Raw genomic sequence first — 22,723 nt, 5'->3', positions numbered from 1 at the left:
TTGGATTGCGATTTAAATGCAGGCTACCAAACGTGTCCCCAAGATTTGGTGGTAGATCTGGTGCGTGCCTGCTCGGTCTTACTCAATACAAAATCAGTATGGATGAACTAGTACCGTGAATTGTAGAGAGAATGACGGCATACCCACTGCATATGCGCCTCCTTACCCTCGAGAACGGTGTGTGCACTTCTTGTACCTTCATTTTTTCCAGTACATGATGTGGGTATCGACTGCGTCAGCAAGCTAGGTGGCCTTGATGGTACGACAACCAAGCAAGAAGCAAGGTACCACTGTTCTCAACCCTTGAGATTGACAAATTATTGTGTTAGAATATTCCAGAACACATAAATAAGCATGAAAATAAATAAGAGAAACCAGTCCAAGGTTAGGATGTACCATCTAAAAGATTTTGCCATTGACATAGGTGGTGGCACATCATTGGCTGGTCGAGCAGGAGGGTCCACTGAATGCCGTTCTCACTCTTTCCGGTACCACGATTTGCACAAGGCCACAAGTTGATATCCTCGTGTACATAGGTTCTTGTCTTCGTATGTGATAATCACTAGCACATGCTTGCTATTCTTTTTTATAACTGATACCATATACTTACATTAATAAATACTACATGGTAGAGATACACTTCAATGACTGAAAAATAAAGATTAAAAGAAATGAGTAAATCTTCAATGCCTTCAAACCCTTTCTTCTTTAAAACGAAATAGTTTGAAGGCATCTATGTTGAACGAAGAGCCAACGATCTCTTGTTGTAGACGATGTCATCTCCATTGAGGCGTAGTCCAAGAAGAAGATAAATTCTAAAACCCTAACCTAATATATGATGACACTACTTTTATTAAACTCCATGCATAGATCAGGCTTCCCACCCCTGCTGACATCGGCGAGGCTGGCCAGTTGAGGAGGGGCAATCTAAGGACAAGGCGGAAGTGGAGGCGGTGTTAGGTTTTCAGGAGGCGATGCTAGAGAGGAGAAAGAGAACACACCAATGAATCTAGTCCTGAGATTGTTATTCTCTTTGTTATAACCAACCCGGCTTGCCCATCAATGTTTAGATGATCAAACTCTGTGTTCTCACACTGCCCATGAGAGGAGTGCACACAAGTATTTGATGACCATTTCTCCCTACGTTGAGGTCGTGACATGGTTGACAACATGCAAGCGAAAGATACCACTGGCAACCACTGAACCGCCACCTTTGTCAATGATGTCCTCCAAATCAATATACCCTCCGAAGGTGGCATCCATGATCATCGTGAACTAAGGTCCTTAATTCAAATTTACATGGATGATGTGCGACCAAATAAAGTAATCAACATTGATCACCGCGAGCCATTCCCGGCAAACCAAGCTCAAATATAAAACTGGCCATGCCAGCATCCAAACCGATCTTATGTCCGTGGTGATAACAAGGAAATCTCCACAATTGTACGACCCAGGGGCACGAGGATCTCCAGTAGGAGAGTGTGCCGAAGACAAAGAGTGTATGTCATGTGAATCCGTATGTCGATGACAAAAACCTTGCAAGGATCGGATGTAATCAATTTAAATTTTCTGGTTTATCGATTAATCTAATGATGTCAGCATGAGCTGACCTATTTCTTACATGCATGTGTGTGCTCTCCCTATAAGAGGACAACACCTAGAAACAAGTCTTCCATGCATAAGGCAACCGATGCAGATCCTCAAGACAGCTTTTTCTTTCTGAGTTTCTTCTTCCTTTTTTCTTGATTTATACTGGTTACTTATTGCTAGGATTTGTGAAGTATACTTGTTGTGAACAACTCAGAGATGATAACAATATTGATGATCATCACAACATAATTGTTTTTGAAAGATGTATTTAGTTTCCTCTTCTTCTCTACCCAACAGAGAAAGAGACAAGTACAAGAACACATTGATTTTACCAGCAACGACACCTTCCGGTGCCACATCTATCGTTAATTCCTTGCTTTGAGATTGGTGAGCCTTTCGGCATTTGTCTAATATAAAATTAATAATTGAAACATAAGTGAAACTTTTATGAAACTAAAGTGATACATGAAAAACGTTGTGAAACATTCTGACAAAAAGTGAAACTGATCGCTGATGTCACTTCGGGTTGTTTCACAATAATATTCATGTTTCAGTTATGTTTCAGATTTGTTTCATAATTTTGTGAAAGAATTGATCAGCACATGGCTGATGCCAACGTCACTCCGATATGTGCAGTTGCCGTTAAAAAGAGCTTTTTCGACAAGTACAATATATGACACGAGGCAGCTTCTTACCTCGCAACCAACCAACAAACCACATGACATATAGATAGATGCTCATACACAAAGGTACTTACTCCACACTGATGTGGAACAACAGGACCACAATTGTACTACTACTACCACACGCTCATCCTTACTGAATTCAACATATAAATAGATCACACCAACAGAGGATTGCACACACACAGATCATCCCCAGTTTATTCATACGCCATGACACCGGAAAGTAAAAAGGGGATGTTCGTTTAGTTGTCTGGGATGAGCAGTATGGACCCTGAGGTCTTCCTGGCCTCGAGGTCGGCGTGGGCGCGGGCCGCCTCGGACAACGGGTACGTGTGGTTCACGCGGATGCGCAGCACCCCGCTGGCCAGGTTGGCAAACACCTCACCTGCCGACTGGAGCAGCTCATCGCGGGTGCCCGTGTAGGTCAACATGCTGGCCGTCGTCAGGAATAGCGACTTGGGAGATAGGTCGCTCATCAGAATTGGATCGGGTGAACCTGAGGACTCCCCAAACGACACCAGGTAACCATGGACAGCCAAGGATTCCAAAGAAACCTACATACAGAAACAGATTGGGTGTCACTCACTATTAAAAATGTTTACGCAATTAGCACTTCTTTGCAAAGTATCATTGAGAAGATGTACTACAAGTTTGCAATTGAATTAAACATTCAAGGACCTACCACACCAGCCTTACCTTGTATGTATCCTTTCCAACAGAATCATAGACCACATCTACACCTTTTCCGTCTGTGATCTCCTTGACTCTCGCCACGACATCTTCCTTGGTGGAAATGATCACATGGTGACATCCATCTTGAGCCGCATGCACAGCTTTCTCTTCGTTAGAGACGGTTCCTATGACTGTGGCTCCAAGGGCGTTCGCCCACTGACAAAGGAGCGAACCAACACCACCAGCAGCGGCATGGAGCAGAATAGTGTGTCCAGGCTCAACCTACATGGTAATCATTAATCAATATGTAGTCAAGTTTCCTGCCATGGCAATGGGGTAAATCATGAAGTACTGTCAAGCCCTAAGCATATATTGAATATACACAAAGAAATAACATGGCATTGTTCGATGTAATTGATTAGTCTCTTCCATCAGATCCGTCTCTAGTTGAACTGGCTAGAGCATGCATTTCACATGGTATCAAATCCTAGCCACCGCGGTATTTAAAATAAATATCTACAGCCTCCCTAAAAAAAAAAAAATCTAACGATACACGTCTAAGCCCCATGCGAGGCCCAAAGATAGAAGTACATTTTTGAAGCTATATGCTACCAGCAAGAAAATTGAAATACTATCATCCTAGCTTGCATATGATAACAAATGGATGCATGCGTATATATATAGCATGCTGCCCATGAGATATATGCTGAGTACCAAACGAAGTGGTTATTTGGATGAAGCAACTTACATGAGGATGATTTGCAAACGGGTGGTGAGAAACGCGAGGAAACAAGAAGACTGAATTGTACCTTAAATACACGGCTGATTAAAACATGGACAGTCATCCCCTTGAGCAAGATAGCAGCCACAGTGTTATGATTGATTGAAGACGGGACAGGGACGGCGACACTGGTGTAAAACAACAAAGACAGAGATGAATTGGTTTGTATGCCGTGCATTGTGCATCGACATCTCAAGTATATATAGTACCCAATTGGGTTAGGATTACAGGTTCGGTTTACAATCTCAACAATCTCTGTAGTTATCTATCTACAGCATGCTAATCAAGACATAGCTGTACACGGTTTAGATCGTCTATAATATCTCAACTAACTTCATCGTTTAACAGTCCCTCTCGATCCAAACGTGTACTGCTCATACACAGTTCGAACTTCAGTCGATCAAAGACATCTCGACTCAATGCCTTTGTGAAAATATCCGCTAACTGATCCCGAGAGGAAATGAACCGAACCTTCAACATTCCTGCTGCAACTTTTTCTCGAACGAAGTGGAAATCAATCTCGATATGTTTCGTTCGTGCGTGAAACATAGGATTAGCTGTTAAAAACGTAGCTCCAAGGTTGTCACACCATAATACCGGAGCTTGTGCTTGAAACACCCCAAGTTCTCTGAGAACTGATTGCAACCAAGTCACTTCCGACGTGCCATTAGCAATCGCTTTATACTCTGCTTCTGTACTCGATCGACTGACAGTTGGTTGCTTCCGCGAGCTCCATGATATTAGATTTGGACCGTAAAACACTGCATATCCACCAGTTGAGCGCCGATCGTCAGGGCATCCCGCCCAGTCGGCGTCTGTGTAAACACTCAGCTCTGTGGAAGTAGACTTCTGAAAATGCAGTCCAAAGTTTATCGTGCCCTTGACATATCTCAGTATGCGTTTGACTGCCGCCCAGTGCACATCTGTTGGTGTAGCTAAGAACTGACACACACGATTTACTGCGAAGGAAATATCCGGTCGAGTCAAGCACAGATACTGCAAAGCTCCTACTGTGCTTCTGTAACTGAATGCAGCTTTATCGTCCAGCAACACTCCGGTGTTCTTGCTGAATTTTTCCGTTGCAGACATCGGTGTAGCTATCTCTTTGCACTTATGCATATTTACCCGATGAAGAAGATCTGCTGCATACTTAGCCTGTGTTAAGGCAATGCCTCCTTCTACATCTGTCACTTCAATACCAAGAAAATACGACAGCTTCCCAAGGTCCTTCAGAGCAAACGCATCACGAAGTTTTTCCATCAGAATACTGATTGCTTGCTTACACGAGCCGGTGATAATTATATCATCGACATAGATCAACATATATATAATGACCCGCTTGTCAGCAAACACAAACAACGAGGTGTCTGCCTTGGATGGAACAAATCCCATTGACTGAAGTTTTGAGCTAAGCTTCGAGTACCAGGCTCTCGGAGACTGCTTCAATCCATACAACGACTTCTGTAAGCGGCACACTTGATTAGGATGATTCTGATCAACATAACCAGGGGGCTGACACATGTATACCTCCTCCTGGATATCGCCGTGGAGAAAAGCGTTTTGCACGTCGACTTGCCGCAGAGACCAGCCACGAGACACGGCGATAGACAAGATCAATCGAACCGTGGTAGCCTTCACAACTGGTGAGAAGGTGTCAGTGTAGTCTATTCCGGGGCGCTGAGTGAATCCCTTTGCGACTAGACGTGCCTTGTACCGGTCGACAGAGCCATCTGCTTTCTGCTTAACCTTGAAAACCCATTTGCATCCAACGATATGACGCCCAGGCGGAGGATCAACCAGACGCCAGGTATTGTTTGTCTGGAGAGCACGGAACTCATCGTCCATAGCGACCTTCCAGGCGGGATTAGTGAGAGCATCTGTGTGAGAGGTTGGTTCAGCAGAGAAGGCTCGCTTGGTGTAGTCATAGCGAATGATGCCATCAAAAAGGCGAACCGGCTTGACAGGGCGGCGAGCTGGTAGAGGAGGAGGATCTACGGACGGTGCGCCGCCCGCTGTGCTGGAGGACGGTGGCGAGGCAGAACCAGCATTAGGCGGAGACAAGGACGAGCCGGAGGTGTCGTCATGGGCCGGCCCAGCATGCGGTCCATGTGCTGGTGTGCGCGGAGGTGAGTCAGGTGCGGCACCGTGCGGCCCAGCATGCGGCCCATCATGGCCACCATGATCGACGTGATCATCAGCATCGGCGGCGGCGTGTGGCGGTGCAGCTGGTGGATCAACGTGCAGGAGACCTGAAACGGGAGCCAAATCAAGACCATTAGTAGCATCTGCCACATCATTACATACCGGATCATCCACACTAGGTTCAGGAAGGAGGATGGCAGATTCAGTGGGTGGTGAAAGGTGTGTGAGACCTTGGGCGAAGGGGAAAACATGCTCGTCGAAGACCACATCGCGCGAGACATAAATTCGGCCAGTAGAACGATCGAGGCAGCGGAAACCATGATGATGGGAGCTATACCCAAGAAACACGCACATACGAGAACGGAAACTCAATTTCCGGTTGTTGTACGGGCGGAGATTTGGCCAACACGCGCATCCGAACACGCGAAGTGATTCATAGTCCTCTTCCTTTTTAAAGAGTTTGGCTACCGGTGTGAGGTTGTGAATGACACGACTGGGCATGCGGTTAATCAAGTAACAGGCAGTAAGAACCGCATCGTCCCAAAAACGAAGGGGAACAGAGGACTGAGCAAGAAGTGCTAAAGCAGTTTCAATGAGGTAGCGGTGTTTTCGTTCAATTGCTCCATTTTGCTGATGGGTGTGTGGACATGAAAGGCGATGTTTGATGCCTGTGTGGTTGAAATATGTGTGGAGTTTTTGGTATTCGCCTCCCCAATCCGATTGAACGGCGAGGATCTTAGTGCCAAGAGAAAGTTCGGCTTGTTTCTGAAATTGATAGAACACACTTTCGACATCGGATTTATGTTTCAACAAATACACCCAAGTATACTTACTGAAATCATCAAGAAAACTCACATAATAACGAAAATTTCCAGCTGATTTAATCGCCGGACCCCATACATCCGTATGGACAAGTTCTAGAGGGGAAGTGGAAACACGACTAGAGGCTGCATATGGCAGCTGATGGAGTTTTTCCTGTTGACATGCATCACAAACATGGGGCACTCCCTTATTTTGCTGAACTCCTAACTTATTTGACTGAAGAATGGCTTGGACGACTGATGACGCAGGATGGCCGAGGCGACGGTGCCACAGTTCCGATGATGGAGAGGCAGAGTGTGCTTGCGGGAGACGTGGCCGATGGTGTGGATGGTGCGGAGGAACTGGGTACAGGCCGTCGCGCGCTCTACCTTGAAGCAGGGTTGCTCTCGTTTGCCGATCCTTAACAAGAAAAGATTGAGAGTGAAGTTCAACGAAGCAATTGTTATCATGAGACAGTTTATGTGTAGACAGTAGGTTTTTGCGGATAAACGGTGAGTGGAGGACATTGGATAAACGAAGATTGCGAGAGGAACCAGGTAGAGTGGATTCACCAATATGTAAAATGGGGATATGCATACCGTTGGCGACTTGGATCTGCTCGTTTCCCCTGTAGTTGTCGTGGACGTGGAGTCGTTCGAGATCATTCGTCATGTGATCAGTCGCTCCTGAGTCCAGGTACCAGTTGGCGTCGCCGTTGTAGCCGTCGCTGATGTTGGTGTAGTTGGCGGCGCGATTGGAGGTTTCAGGCTGAATCGCGTGGTTGAAGCGTGAGTAGCAACGCAGGGCATCGTGGCCGTAGGTGCCACAGATCTGGCAGGTGGACTTGCCGCCGTGTCCACGCCCCCCGCCCTGGGTGTTTCCAAAGTTGTCGCCACGGCCGCCGCCATGACCGCCATGGCCTCCTCCATTGTAGCTACCGCCGTAGCCACCGCCATAGCCATGACCTCCTCCATTGTAGCCGCCGCCGTAGCCGCCGCCATTATAGCCGCCGTTGCGGCCTCCTCCATTGCCGCGGCCTCCATCGCCTCGGCCGCGTCCGCCTCCGCCACGCTGGAATCCGCGCCCACCACCGCGGGCAGCGTTGTTGGCAGAGTGCTGGAATTGTGGATCGTGGTGGCGCCGGACTGAACGGCCACCGGTTCGCGCCTCATATGCGGTGAGGTGCCCATAGAGATCGCTCAAGGTGAAGTCCTCGTTGGCGGCGATCACGATCATCGACGTGGTGAAATTCTCGTGGTCTTCGCCTAGACCGGCGAGGATGTAGGAGACGATCTCGTCGTCGCCGAGCGGGTACCCGATTGTCGCCATCGTGTCGGCGATCTTCTTGGTGTGGTGGAAGTAGGCAGACATGGAGATGTCCCTCTTCTTTGGCTTCACCAGCGCGGTGCGGAGCTGCACAATCCGCGCTTTAGACCGGGACGCGAACGTCCGATCAAGTGCCTCCCAGACCTGCGCCGACGTCTTGAGGAGCTGGACGTGGCCGAGCACGGCAGGTGTGAGGGTGGTCAACAGGCCGCTAAGAACCTGTTGATCCTGTTTGCGCCAGGTCGCGTACTCAGGATTATCGATCAGATCCGAGCTTCCGACGGCCGCAGGGACGCGCTTCGACGGGGCAGCGTTGGTGCCGTCGACGAAGCCGAAGAGGTCATTGCCATAAAGAGCTGGCAAGGCCTGAGCTTTCCAGAGCAGGTAGTTTTCCTGGTCTAGCTTGATGGAGATGGCGGCGCTCAGCGTGGCCGCGATATTGATCGCGCCGGCGGGCGAAGAGGTGGTTGGAGCCATGGTAGATTGGTAGGGGTGTTGGCTCTGATACCATGTAAAACAACAAAGACAGAGATGAATTGGTTTGTATGCCGTGCATTGTGCATCGACATCTCAAGTATATATAGTACCCAATTGGGTTAGGATTACAGGTTCGGTTTACAATCTCAACAATCTCTGTAGTTATCTATCTACAGCGTGCTAATCAAGACATAGCTGTACACGGTTTAGATCGTCTCACTAGTGGAGAAGAGGCCTTTGGTCCCAAGCAAATGACCCACTGCTGAACCAAACCGGGTCCAATGCCCCCATTGGACCCGGTTCGTTTCTGCCCAGGACGACCCCACCCGCCGGCGCCTGTCTCGTAGCGGCCTTTGGACCCGGTTTGTCATATAAACCGGGTCCAAAGGGTCCACCCGCAGGCCGCGGCAGGCCGTGTCAGCCTGGGGAACCCTTTAGTCCCGGTTTGTATGTCAAACCGGGTCCAAAGGCCCCCCTCTGGCTATATAACCTGCCCAAGTGTGAGCCACACTTAGCCATTTTTTCACTATCTTCACAAGAGGGTGTATTGCTCTCCTCTCTTCTTCACATGCACAAGAGGTGTTCGATGAAATGCTTAAGAGGATTTGCCACTTGAGTTTACACAAATCAAGCCACACTTAACTTGCTTTTTTCTTCTTCATCGAGGTTAACAACTTTATCCTTTTCATCACGCAATTGATAAAATGCATGTGTATATATACATCGTGATGTTCTGTAATGGTTTTGACCAGCTTAATTATATCATGCGGATGAATCGGCAATGGATGTACATTGACCGACGGTTTGACGAGTTCATCGCGGGCCTGGATAATTTTATGGCCGTGGCGGAGGCAAACAAACATGGTGGCTTCATGTATTGTCCATGTGTGGACTGCAAGAATACCGTAAATTACGCTCGCTCGAGTCTCATTCACAGCCACCTTCTGCGATCCGGTTTCATGCCCGAGTTACTATTGTTGGACCAAGCACGGAGAAAGAGGGGTTATGATGGAAGACAATGAAGAAGAGGAAGAGGATGATGACGGTTATCCCAATTTCCCTGAATACGATGATACCGCGAAGGCAATGAAGACAATGAAGTAGAAGATCAAGAGGCACCAGATGAGCCTCGTCGATGATGATCTTGGCCGGGCCATTGCCGATGCAAGGAGAGAATGTGAAACTGAAAAGGAAAGGTTGGCCTTTGACAAGATGATAGAAGATCACAACAAATTGTTATACCCAACTTGCGAAGATGGCCATAAAAAGCTAGGCAGCACACTTGGAATTGTTGCAATGGAAGGCGGAGAACGGTGTCATCGACTCGGGATTTGGAAAGTTGCCGACAATAATTAAGAGGAAGCTTCCAAGGGGTAACGAATTGCCCGCCAGGTACGTACGAAGCGAAGAAGATTGTCCGCCCTCTAGGATTAGATGTGCAAAAGATACATGCATGCATTAATGACTGCATCCTCTACCGCGGTGAGTACGAGAATTTGGATGCATGTCCGGTGTGCACTCGCATTGCGGTATAAGATCGGACGAGATGACCCTGGTGATGTTGAGGGCGAGCGCCCCAAGAAGAGGGTTCTCGCCAAGGTTATGTGGTATGCTCCTATAATACCACGGCTGAAACGCTTGTTCGGGAATAAAGAGCACGCTAGGTTGTTGCGATGGCACAAAGAAGACCGTAAGAAAGACGTGATGTTGAGGCACCCTGCCGATGGATCCCAATGGAGAAAAATCGATAGAGAGTTCCCAAACTTTGCACAGGATGCAAGGAACTTAAGGTTTGGTCTAAGTACGGATGGCATGAATCCTTTTGGAGAGCAGAGCTGCGGCCATAGCACCTGGCCTCGTGACTCTTTGTATATATAACCTTCCTCCTTGGTTGTGCATGAAGCGGAAGTTCATTATGATGCCGGTGCTCATACAAGGCCCGAAGCAACCCGGGAACGACATTGATGTGTACCCGAAGCCATTAGTCGAAGAACTTCTACAGCTGTGGTCCCTAGCAGGTGTACGTGTGTGGGACGAGCACAAGCAGGAGGAATTTGACCTAAGAGCGATGCTTTTCGTAACCATCAATGACTGGCCTGCTCTTGGTAACATTTCGGGACAGATCAAACAAGGGATACAATGCATGCACACACTCGTTTACATGAGCTCGAAGGTGATTATTTGGAAAAAGGTCGGAAAGGTCGTGTACTGGGGCATCGTCGATTTCTTAGGATTACCCATCCCGTAAGAAAGAAAGGAAAGCATTACGACGGTGAGGCTGATCACCGGAGGAAGCCTCCCCATCGTGATGGTGTTGATATATTTGGTATGGTCAAGGATCTAGATGTAATATTTGGAAAGGGTCCCGGCGGACGGTCTGTTCCGAATGACGCTGCCGGACACGCGCCCATGTGGAAGAAGAAATCTATTTTTTGGGAGCTAGAATATTGGAAAGTCTTAGAAGTCCGCTCTTCAATCGATGTGATGCACGTGACGAAGAATCTTTGCGTGAACCTGCTAGGCTTTCTGGGCGTGTACGGGAAGACAAAAGATACACCGAAGCACGGGAGGACCAGGCAACGTTGGAAAGACCCCAAAAATCTGCATGAGAGAGTTAAAGGACGTCATTTATCCAGCCTACGCTCTTACAAAAGCGAGAGAAGGAGATATTTTTTGAATGTCTTAGCGATATCAAGGTCCCGTCCGGCTTCTCCTCCAATATAAAGGGAATAATAAAAATGGAGAAGAAAACATTCCCGTAACCCGAAGTCTCATGACTGTCACGTGATAATGACACAATTGCTTCCGATTGCATTGAGGGGGCTTCTACCGGAAAATGTTCGACTGCCCATTGTGAAGCTATGTGCATTCCTCAATGCAATTTCTCAGAAGGTAATAAACCCAGAAATTCTACCGAGGTTGCGGAATGATGTGGTCCAATGTCTCGTTAGTTTTGAGCTGGTGTTCCCACCATCCTTCTTCAATATTATGACACATCTCCTCGTTCACCTGGTCGATGAGATTTCCATTCTCGGTCCCGTGTTTCTACACAATATGTTCCCCTTCGAGAGGTTCATGGGAGTCTTGAAGAAATATGTTCATAACCGTGCTAGGCCGAAGGAAGCATCTCCAAGGGCTATGGAACAGAGGAGGTCATTGAATTCCGTGTTGACTTTATTCCCGACCTTAAGCCGATTGGTGTTCCCGAATCGCGGCATGAAGGGAGACTAAGTGGAAAAGGCACGCTAGGAAGGAAATCAATGATATGTAGGGACGGGATTTCTTTGACTCAAGCACACTACACGCTTCTACAAAGTTCCACCATGGTGGCTCCGTATATCGGTGACCACAAGAACTTTCTACGCTCCCGGAACCCGGGGCGGTCGAACGATTGGATTAGACGTGAACACATGTCGACTTTCGGCGGTTGGTTGCAAAAACATCTCCCGAATAACGAAGATATTGAAGATCAGCTGTACTTGCTGGCCCGGACACCATCTTCGATCGTAGTGACTTTCCAAGGGTACGAGATAAATGGGAATACATTTTACACGATCGCCCAAGATAAAAAGAGCACCAACCAAAACAGTGGTGTCCGCTTTGATGCAATAATGAATGAAGGCCCAAATGACACATATTATGGTTACATAGAGGATATCCGGGAACTTGAGTATGGACCTTCTTTTAAGGTCCCTTTGTTTAGGTGCAAATGGGTCAACAAAACAGGAGGCGGGGTTCGGGTAGACAAGTTGTATGGAATGACAACGAGTGGATCTCAACAATCTTGGGTATAGAGACGAACCATTCGTCCTAGCCAAGGATGTGGCCCAGGTTTTCTATGTGAAGGATATGTCTAGCAAACCAAGAAAAAGGAAACATAAGGAAACAAATACATCAAACGATGAGCCAAAGCGCCACATAGTTCTTTTCGGAAAAAGAAACATCGTGGGAGTGGAGGACAAGACAGACATGTCGAAGATTATAATAAGTTTGATGAAATTCCACCCTTCAGAGTGAACATTGATCCAAGCATCAAGTTAAATGATGAAGATGCTCCATGGTTAAGGCCGAAGAAGATTAAATGATGAAGATGCTCCATGGCACAAATGAGTATCTCAACATGGCAATCAATTTCCCATTTATTTTTGTGTAATCATTTAACCGTATGTAAGATATGAAAAGTGGAGATGTGGTTGGCTTTTTGTACCATATATATAGAGGAGATGTAGTCGTTCACGGGTTTGCGGGGGAAAATTCCGAGGCGCAGTTTCCGAAGATGCCGTAGGGCATGTGCACCAACAACATCTTCGAGAAACTGCGCCACGGAGATTTCCCAACCCTTTCCCCAACACTATTAGAGGAGATGTAGTCGTTCGTGGGCTTGCAGGAAAAATTCCGAGGAGCAACTTCCGAAGATGCCGTAAGGCTTGTGCACCAACGACATCTTCGAGAAGTTGCGCCACGGGAGATTTCCCAACCCTTTCCCCAACACCGTTAGAGGAGATGTAGTCGTTCACGGGCTTGCAGGAGAAAATTCCGAGGCGCAGCCTTCCGAAGATGCCGTAGGGCGTGTGCACCAACAACATCTTCGAGAAGCTGCGCCACGGGAGATTTTCCAATCCATGGGAATGAATCTCTGCTTGGCTTGTTGATCTGCTTGGCAAGCCGTATCGATGCTCCTTTTATAGGCACAGCACCGCTTCTACTCGACAGGGCGTCGTGCGCTACATGCTTTATCTCATCGAGCAGTGCGTCCACCCATGCGTTCTTATCATGCCGACATCTTTAGTCCCGGTTGTACCCACCAGCCGGGACTAAAGGTTACCCACACGTCCTTATCCCACCGACAGTTTTGTTAGATGACAAAAAAGGATCTTTAGTCCCGGTTGTACCCACCAGCCGGGACTAAAGGTTACCCACACGTCTTTATCCCACCGACGCTTTGTTAGATGACAAAAAAGGATCTTTCGTCCCGGTTGTACCCACCAGCCGGGACTAAAGGTTACCCACACGTCTTTATCCCACCGACACTTTTGTTAGATATGACAAAAAAATGATCTTTACTCCCGGTTGTACCCACCAGCCGGGACTAAAGGTTACCCACACGTCCTTATCCCACCGACAGTTTTTGGCGCCACCGCGTTCCCGCCTATTTTTCTTCCCGCGCTTTCCACCGCTTCCCCGCCTCCGTCCTCCCGCCATTTTTTCACTATATATATGTTGGCTTGGCCTCCATTTACATATCACATCTAGACTCATATCTCGCAAACCTCATCACCGAGGTCACATGGCTTCCATCGTATCTCTAACCCTCCGGGAGGCGGAGGCGCTTTGCGCGTCGAACTACCCCCTGCCCGCCGGGCTACCGCGTCCCTACCGGCTGGTTGCCGAGCGTCGGAGGGGTACCGGTCCCTCCCGTCCCTCTAGGTGTGGCGCGCGAGATGGCCATCACGAACCACTACTACTTCGAGCTCACGCCGGCAGCAGCGGAGGAATCCCCGATGGCATCCCGACTACAGCCCGACTTGGGAGAGCTTCTTCATCAATCGGCGTGAGAGGGCGCTCGCCGAGCACGAGGACGGCGGCCCGCCTCCTTCGAACTTCAACGAGGCCGGCCGTCGGCTGTGGTGGCGCGACCGAACTCTCCAGGGCGTCATGGCCCACCGTGACCCCCGCCCGCGCTACCCGCAGTCCCAGCCCACGCGCGCTCTCCCGCCGAGGTTTGACTACCGCGACCCCGATGCCGGCGACGATGATGACGGCGACTACGACGACTACAGCTGGCGAGTACTATAGGGCCGGGCACGAGTATGACCGAATGACTCGAACGAATCGAATCGGCCATGTATCTTAATTAATTTTCAGTTGAGCTAGGCACGAGTACTATCTCGGCCATGTATCTTAATTAATTTTCAGTTGAGTTATGTACTTTAATTCCACATGTAATCCGGCGGGAAACTTTTCTCATCATCGGCGTCCGCCACAACGACTTTATTGAAAATACAATAATATAGATAAACAACTAGTCTAGTCGATCTACTCGTCGTCGGAGGTTGTCTCGGTCCAAATGTCGTCCCACCGAGGGTCGTTGTCGGCCCAAGTTGTATTCGGGTTATCGAGCTCGAACACGGCGACGGCCCGACGATGGCGCCCGTTGGACCTGCGTTGTGCCCGGAGGTCGGCGAAGAACGCGGCGGTGTTGTCGACGTCGTTGGGGAACTGCGCCCTCCACCGGCGCATCAACTCCTCGTCGTGCTCGGCGATTGCGATCCGGCGCTGCACCCGGCGGTGGCGGCGACGGTCCTCGTCGTCGACGAGGCACGGCGGTCGGCGCGAGGAACTCCGCCTCCTCTAGCGATTCGACGTCCGGGAAGTTCATGTCGCACCGTGGCCGCCGAAATCGCCATGCGGCCGCGTCGTAAGCGCGCGCCGCCGCTCCGGGGTGTTGTACGTGCCGAGGGTGAGCCGGAAGCCACCGGCACGCATCTCGGCGTAGAACCTACCGTTCGGCCGCGCTCGGACGCCACGGAAACCGGACGAGCCGCGACGGCGCGGCGGCATCCCGGCGACGAATGAACGGAGGCGACGGCGACGTGTGGTTCCGCGCGCGACGCGGCGCTTTATAGCACAGCGACGCGGCAAGTTTGGCGGCAGGTGGCGCGGGGAAGCGGCGGGGCGTGGCACGTGGAAGCGGCGGCGACAGGTGGCGCGGGGAAGCGGCGGGGCGTGGCACGTGGAAGCGGGATCTACACGGCGCACGGCGGTGGCGGCGGGGCGAGGCACGTGGAAGCGGCGGCGACACGTGGCACGGGGAAGGGACACGTGTGGCGGTGGCGGTGGTGGGCAGTACACGGCGGTGCCGACGGTGGCGAGCACACGGCGGTGGCGGTGGTGGGCAGTACACGGCGGTGGCCCGTACATGGCGGTGACGGCGGGGCACGGGGAAGGGACACGTGTGGCGGTGGCGGTGGTGGGCAGTGCGGTGGCTTTTTTTCATTTGAAATAAGGCGGGAATGAAAATTTTTAAAAAATTTGGCCTTTGGACCCGGTTTGTATTACAAACCGGGACTAAAGGCTATTTTTGCGCGCGCAGCGAAAACGCAGCAAAAATGGCTTTTAGTCCCGGTTTGTATTACAAACCGGGTCCAAGGGTCTTTGGACCCGGTTTGTAACACGCACCGGGTCCAAAGGGGGGGTATATAACCGACACTTCGTCTCGCGCGGAGATCAATCGCGCGGAGACGACGGGAACGGACGCCGCCAGGCTGCCCCGCCCGCGACCGCCGCCCACCGCGCCGCCGCCCACCGCTGCGCCGTCGCCCGCCGCCGTCCGCGCGCGCCGTCCGCCGTCCGCCCACCGCGCCGCCGCCCACCGCCACGCCCGGCGCGCCCGCGGCTGCGTCGTCCCGCGCGCCGTCCGCCCGCCGCGCGCTGTCCGCCGCCGCGCGCGTCTGCCCGCCGCCGTCCGCCCGCCGCCGTCCGCCGCCGTCCGCTCGACCGCCGCCGGCCCGCCGCCGTCCGCCGTGCCGCCCGCCGCGCGCTCTCCACTCCGTGCCGCGGCGCTAAGGTGAGCCGGCCACCATTTTTTTTTTTAAGTTTTAAGATTTTTAGATTTTTGTTTTTATATATGTTAGATTAATTAGTTTAGTACAAAAATAGTTAGTTTGATTAGTTAGATTAATATATGTTAGATTAATATATGTTAGATTAGTTAGATAAAAAATTAGTGTTAGTGTTAGATAAAAAATTAGTTAGTTTGTTAGTGTTAGTGTTAGTGAAAAAGTTAGTGTTAGATAGAAAATTAGTTAGTTTGTTAGTGTTAGTTTGTTAATTAGTGTTAGTGTTAGTGTTAGAAAATTAGTTAGTTTGTTAGTGTTAGTGTTAGTGAAAAAGTTAGTGTTAGTGTTAGTGAAAAAGTTAGTGTTAGAGTTAGTGTTAGTGAAAAATTAGTTAGTTAGTGTTAGTGTTAGTTAGTAAGTATGTAGTGCCACCGCGCCCCCGGCCCAAAATAAAGTATGTAGTGCCGGCGCCCCCCAAACGGTAGTGCCGGCGCCGACTAAGTAGTGAAGTTATTTTTTAATGTATGTTAACGTTGGTACATATATATATGATTTGTTTTCGTAGCTACGATGCCGCGACAGCGACGGCCGGCGGGCCGTGGTCCGACTCTCACCGAGGAGATGGAGCAGATGGGGGAGGTCCGGGACCGGGCTCCGCCAGGTGGCACTCGGGAGGTCTTAGCTTCCGGGTCGCGCACCTTGGTGCGGAATCCGGGTCCCGTCGTCGACCCGGATATTCTATGGTGGAGGTCTTATGGGCCACGGTCGTTTCAGAGGGAGCCGGCCCCGCCAGAGGAGGTAGCTCAGCGCATTGCGGCGGAGGACGAGCACGTTCGCCGTTACATGTACGCGTTAGACAACATGTATAGGACCGGATGGAGCGTTATGCGGGGATCTCATGTTAGCTATGCTCCCGTTGTTGTTCCGTGGCTTTGGGGGCACACCCAGCGCGGCTCAGGACCCGGTCGGCGCCCTCTAGGACCCGGTCTGCGCGGTTGAGTGGTTGTAGTAGTGATTGATATGTATTAGGGTTAAATAAACATGAACCCGATCTATGTATGCATGTAACTGCACTATCTGCTTTTAGCACTATATTATCGATCCTTAGTTAAGAACTACACATATGTAACTCCATTTTTTCAGTTTTCCGCATTATCCTTAATTTGATCATATGATGGTTCCTATGTATAGCTTGCAGGTCGTTGTAGAAAGCATGGAGAGAGATGAAATTCAAGAAAATTTCATGGAGGAACTCATAGCAAACGGTACTCGGATGATCGCGACGACGACGTTATTCCAGATGATGGCGGTGACGATGTCACCGCAACTTATTTGAATGACTCCGGTGAGGGAGCGGAGAATATTGAGGAAGAAGATCCTAGTGGCGCCGGTGAGGAACAAGATCATCATAATGGCTCCCGAACTGTAGTTATCACCGAGGTATATAAACTAATTAAGCCGCTGTTGATCGACTAGATGCATTAACTAATTAAATTGTACCGACTATGAATTATTTCTTTTTTAGCCCTCCGGATCGAGCACTTGTTCTCGTAAAGTCGAGGAAGCGAGGCCCGGCCAAAAAGTTGGATGACGGTGTTAGGCACGACATCACCCACATCGAAAATGATGGTAAACCGATTGCTCCAGAGAAAGGTGCAAAGGCATTTATAGCTCAATGCGGAGTGCTTGTTAGGGACCACGTCTCGATCACCGTTCGAGAATGGCACAAGCCGAAGGGACTAGTGCTGTCTGCAGAGGAAGAAGGTCAAGGTCTTTATATCGATGATGTAGCCAAAAACAGCATTATGGACAAGCTCATGTCACATTTCAACATAGTACCCGAAGAGGGGGTGACGCTGAAAAGGCCAAGATGGAGCAGGCCCTCCGCGAGTTTGGCAAGAAGAAGATGGCCGAACTATTCAAGAGCCACAAGAAAAGATTGCGCCGCCTTATCAAGATAAAGAAGACTCCGGACAATGAGAAGGTAAAAACTCACTCGGGAAGAATTCGTGAAGTACAAGCACGGAGTCGAAGAATTTAAGAGAAGGTCGGAAATAAATAAGGCAAATGCTGCGTTGAAGCTATATCACCAAATTCCGGGTCCGGTGGATACGAGGCTAACCGTCCTAAGTGGCGAGTGCAGCTGAGGCGGAACCGACCGAGCAAAGGGATCAGATTAGGGACACACGGTTGGATCGAACGGTGCAAGGAGTGGTTCTACGGGATTGGGGGAACGTTGGATCCAGAAACGGGGAAGTGCATCTATAAGAAAGCTCATCCGAAGGTTCCCATTGATGCCCCGGAAAAAGCACATAGGGACGTGGAGGCGGGGTTGTTCCAGCCCGAAAGAGAGAACGATGAGCTGACACGCGCCCTTGGGAACAAAGAACACGGCGGACGAACACGAGGCACAGCGAGCTCCGTTCCGTGGAAGTATGGCTTTCCCGCGGAAAGGAAGAGATTTCCTCGATAAAAGCCATGAGAGGAGGAAGGCAAGGGAAACAGACCGCCCGGCTAACTTAGAGGAGGGTATGAGCACCATGCAAGCCCAATTAAGCATGGTAACCCAAGTACTTACATCTCGGATGGCTCGGGGGCAGGCTGTAGATCCTGCACCTGCTCAATGCCATCGCCCCGCCGCAATCTCAACCACACCGGAAAAGCAGCGTGGCTTCCTCTCGGCAGTGGATAATGATGATGATGATGACCAGTGTGGTCGAGCCTCCTCGCTACCCCCGTGGATGATCTCACCGAGAGCCGTCCTTGTGAGCTGCATGTTAAAGTTTTCAACCTATCCTTCAAGGCGGCGGTCGGCATCCTCTTACCTACAAGGTCTTACCATTGCCGTTCGGTCCAAGACGACTTTGTCTGTTGTGATGGTGGATGAAGTGATGAGCGCTTATGAGGGGTTGGTGCTTGAGCACCCTGGCAGTGAAGATGGGGAAATCAAAGAACCGGGAGAAGCCCGTAGAACCACCGTGCAATGGCGGAAGGAGAACATTGTGTTTCCAGGTGAGAAGCCAACAAGCATGCCACCTCCGCCTCCTCCGCCACCCGAGTCTCCTCCGCGTGATGATTCTCCCGTGCGCGATGATGATTCCCCTATCCATGACCAGTCTGCTCCGCGTGAAAATACTCCGCCGCCTCCTCCTCCTCCTCGTCGGAGACTCCGCCGCCTCCACTTAAGCAAAAGAGGAAGCTGTCCGCGGCACCTCCTACAGCTCCGAAGAGATCATCAACTCCAATGAGGGCACAGACTCCGAGTTGTTACCACATGAGCAGACCGAAGAGCAAAAGGCGTTTCTTGCGCCGAAGAAGGTGTTTATTCGACCGCTGCACAGTGAAGCACTTTGCCGAGACGAGAATGAAGAGACCTGAGCCGAGAGCTGATTATGACCGCTCTCTTGGACAGTCCTCTAGAGCGAGCAAAGAAGCAAAAAAGTCGCCCAGCTTGGACAAGCAGGACATTCAGGCCGTACCCCACTTCATCGTGGAGCCATATCATGATCCGTAGACGGCATCGATGATCGAACGGGCGGCTAGAGCTCAGGGAGCATCGCTTGAGTACGAAGATTACTATCCAACGGCTCAAGTGGTAAACACGTATAGATACGGAAAAGATCTCGTCAAACCCGGCGAGCTCGCGCGTCTAGGGACTCGGATGCGAAGGTTGCATGACCGGTACCTGAAAGCCTCGTCGAAGATGTGAAACCTACCTCACGGTGTATCTTAGAGATGAGCATTACTTCCGGGGGGAAGACGAGATAAACCTTGAGTTATGCGAATCTGTTTCAGCTTATTCAATCAAGACGCCCTCGACAAAGCTGTCATCAGTTGCTACTGCGCTCGTAAGTGATTTATTTGTGTAATTAAGTTTGTAGCTCATTCATTTGCACTAACAATTATCCTCATTATATTCTTTGTGTACGCTATACATTTAATTATGCAGAATGAAGAAGCTGGAATACAAAAGAGGCAAGCTCCTACCGCTGGGGTTCATAGACCCAAACACAGTTCATGAAGTTACGGTTCGAGACTTCGCCAAGGACACAGAGGACAACATCGTAATGTTTTTAGAGAAGCAAGCAGTACAAAGAGGATATATTCTTTCCTACAACTTCAAGTGAGTGTTATATATAACATACATTATGCTTGTGCATCTTCCACTTTATTCTCGTAATCATTGAGCTATGCTTGTGCAGTTTCCATTTTATTCTCCTAATCATTGATCTTCACCTTGGAGTCGTAAACGTCATGGACTCGAAACGTACAGAATATGCGGAATGGGCGGACATGGCTGCCATCCTCCGGAGGTAGTTTCAATCAATTTCGTATTGGCATCTTCATCTGCTCTAATTCGAAGATATCATCAACTAATCAATTACTCATTTACTCATTATTTTTTGCCGGGCAGGGCTTGGAAACGGTTCATCAATACTGTTCCGGGTGAATGGTGGAAACCGGAGCTTACATTTAGAGATTACCCTGTAAGTAGTACTATATATATAGCTATGTCCGTGAAACTTTATATATGATATTTACTTTCAATACGATGCTTGATTATTAGTTTGATCGAACTATTTTTTCGTAAAGTGTATGAGGCAGGAACAAGGGAATAACTTATGTGGATACTACGTCCGCACCTTCATGCGTGACATGGCCTGTCCCAAGGGTGGGGATCCCCAAATACACCACACTCGTGTACGATAACAAATTTTCACAATTAATCTTAATTAGTACCATCTATTGTATTGAGTTCCATTCATATATTGATCTCCTTTTTTAAATATAGATGACACGCCTGCGGGACACTCTCATAACAGCGGATCAAATAAAAGCAATTCAAGAGGAAATCGCGGGATTCTTTATTACCGAGGTCCTTACCCCAGGTGGAGAGCACTATCGGAAGATCGTGACGGCGGAGGATATTCGTTCGGGAAAAGTTGTATTGTAAATATGCATGCATTACGTGTACTGTGTTGACTATGTCGTCTACCGTTGACGATGTCTATATATATTCATGACGATTTTTTGTGGTTTCTTGAATGATATAGATATGCATTGCTGAAACTCTGCCGCGGCAAGGGAAACAGATCGTTCTCTGCCGCGGCAGAGAAACGCTGGTACAGCCCAAATCTGTGCCGCGGCAGAGAAATAGCAATTCTCCGCCGCGGCAGAGAAACATAGGCCCGGTTCGCACACGAACCGGGACCAAAGCCCTTCCAGCCGGGAGCTCCCTGGTCGCACCACGTGTTGAGGCCTTTAGGCCCGGTTTATCTTTGAACCGGGACTAAAGCTGACCCCTTAGCCCCGCCTAGTTGGTCCCGGTTCGGGAACCGGGTCTAAAGGCCCAAATGGACCGGGCCTATTGCCCCGTTTTCCACTAGTGTCTATAATATCTCAACTAACTTCATCGTTTAACAACTGGCCGGTATGATCTGTTCTTCAGCGTAGGAACCCATAGGCATGCCGGCGTACGCGACAACGTCCCCGACTTTCATGCCAGTGAGGCCAGGCCCTACGGCGGTCACCACGCCAACAGCTTCCATACCTGGATCACAGATCATGAAGCTTAGACCGTAGAACTGAAACATCGGTACAAGCAACACTCCAATTGTCTGTAGTATATGTCTGGCATGATAAATTGATAATACGACGGGCATCAGTTTTGGAGCAATAAACTGAACTGAAATATTTTGGACCTATGATCAGTAGTACTCTGTACGTAGTGTTTGCTAGCATTTAAACCTCAAGCTAGGTAAGCCGGGGCAAGTGTTTCTTCAATTTTACAGGCGTTACTCTCGGAAGCACCATCAGTTCAGTACTTCAGTTGAACAATGTAATTTGTTTTTAAGTCTGCGTTGCTCTGCTGTACCGGGTGTGAAGGGGAGGGGCGCGGAGAAGACCCCCTTGCGAAAGTAGACGTCGATGAAGTTGACGCCGACGGCGGTGTTCTTCACCCGGATCTCCCCGTCCTTGGGCTCCCCCACCTCCACCTCCTCCCATCGCATCGCCTCGGGGCCGCCCACAACGTGGACCCTGATGGCCTTCACCATCTCCGCCGGTGTGTCGAGGGTGGAGGAGCGGAGGCGGTGGGGAGCAGGAGGAGGTCGCGAGTTGAGGTTGAAGGTGAGGAGCAGCAGGAGGGTATAAGGAGGGAGGTCGAGTGTGATGATGAGAGCATGGACGTCATCGATTACGAGTTCTCACGACGCCGACCTCCCCGTCTACCATCCTCGTAAATGTAAATTTGATACGCATTGGCAGCTACATCACATTACAAAACATCGGTCAACGGACGACTTTGTTGCAAACTTCAACCATTCACAGAGTCGCGACTCATATGTCACTCTCAGTTGCAGCAAATGCACTGCCCGACTTCAACTCCAGAAGCGATCTTCGTCATCTGAAAGTTCTAAAATACTGCATTCCAAACGGCCGGTGTGTCGCTCTCATGAGGGCGATCCCTCCTTCTCGGGAGTGCGCGCGACTGGGTGATCTGGTCCCTGTTCAATTTGGCAACTCACTGCTTCGCGAGTTGGGACGATGCATCAAAGCACTTGAAAAAAAACAATCATTAAGGATTTTGAGATGATATCGCCATAGTATCGGCTTGATCTTTCTGTCCGTTGCTTCTAGTCTAAGGGCATCTCTAACGGGCCGACGCATTTCAGACAGCGTCGGCCCGT

The 22,723-nt window shown here is 49.7% G+C and overlaps 1 pseudogene; it reads right to left on the bottom strand.

The window, feature by feature from the left end:
* Window positions 1–2,518: 2,518 nt before the first annotated feature.
* LOC124694392 lies at window positions 2,519–22,090 on the bottom strand (annotated as a pseudogene).
* Window positions 22,091–22,723: the final 633 nt, after the last annotated feature.

The sequence above is a fragment of the Lolium rigidum genome, chromosome 3, assembly GCF_022539505.1.
Source record: "Lolium rigidum isolate FL_2022 chromosome 3, APGP_CSIRO_Lrig_0.1, whole genome shotgun sequence".
NCBI classification, from domain to species: domain Eukaryota; kingdom Viridiplantae; phylum Streptophyta; class Magnoliopsida; order Poales; family Poaceae; genus Lolium; species Lolium rigidum.
The sequence above is the reverse complement of the archived record's forward strand: the minus strand, read 5'-3'. Positions and strand labels throughout refer to the sequence as shown.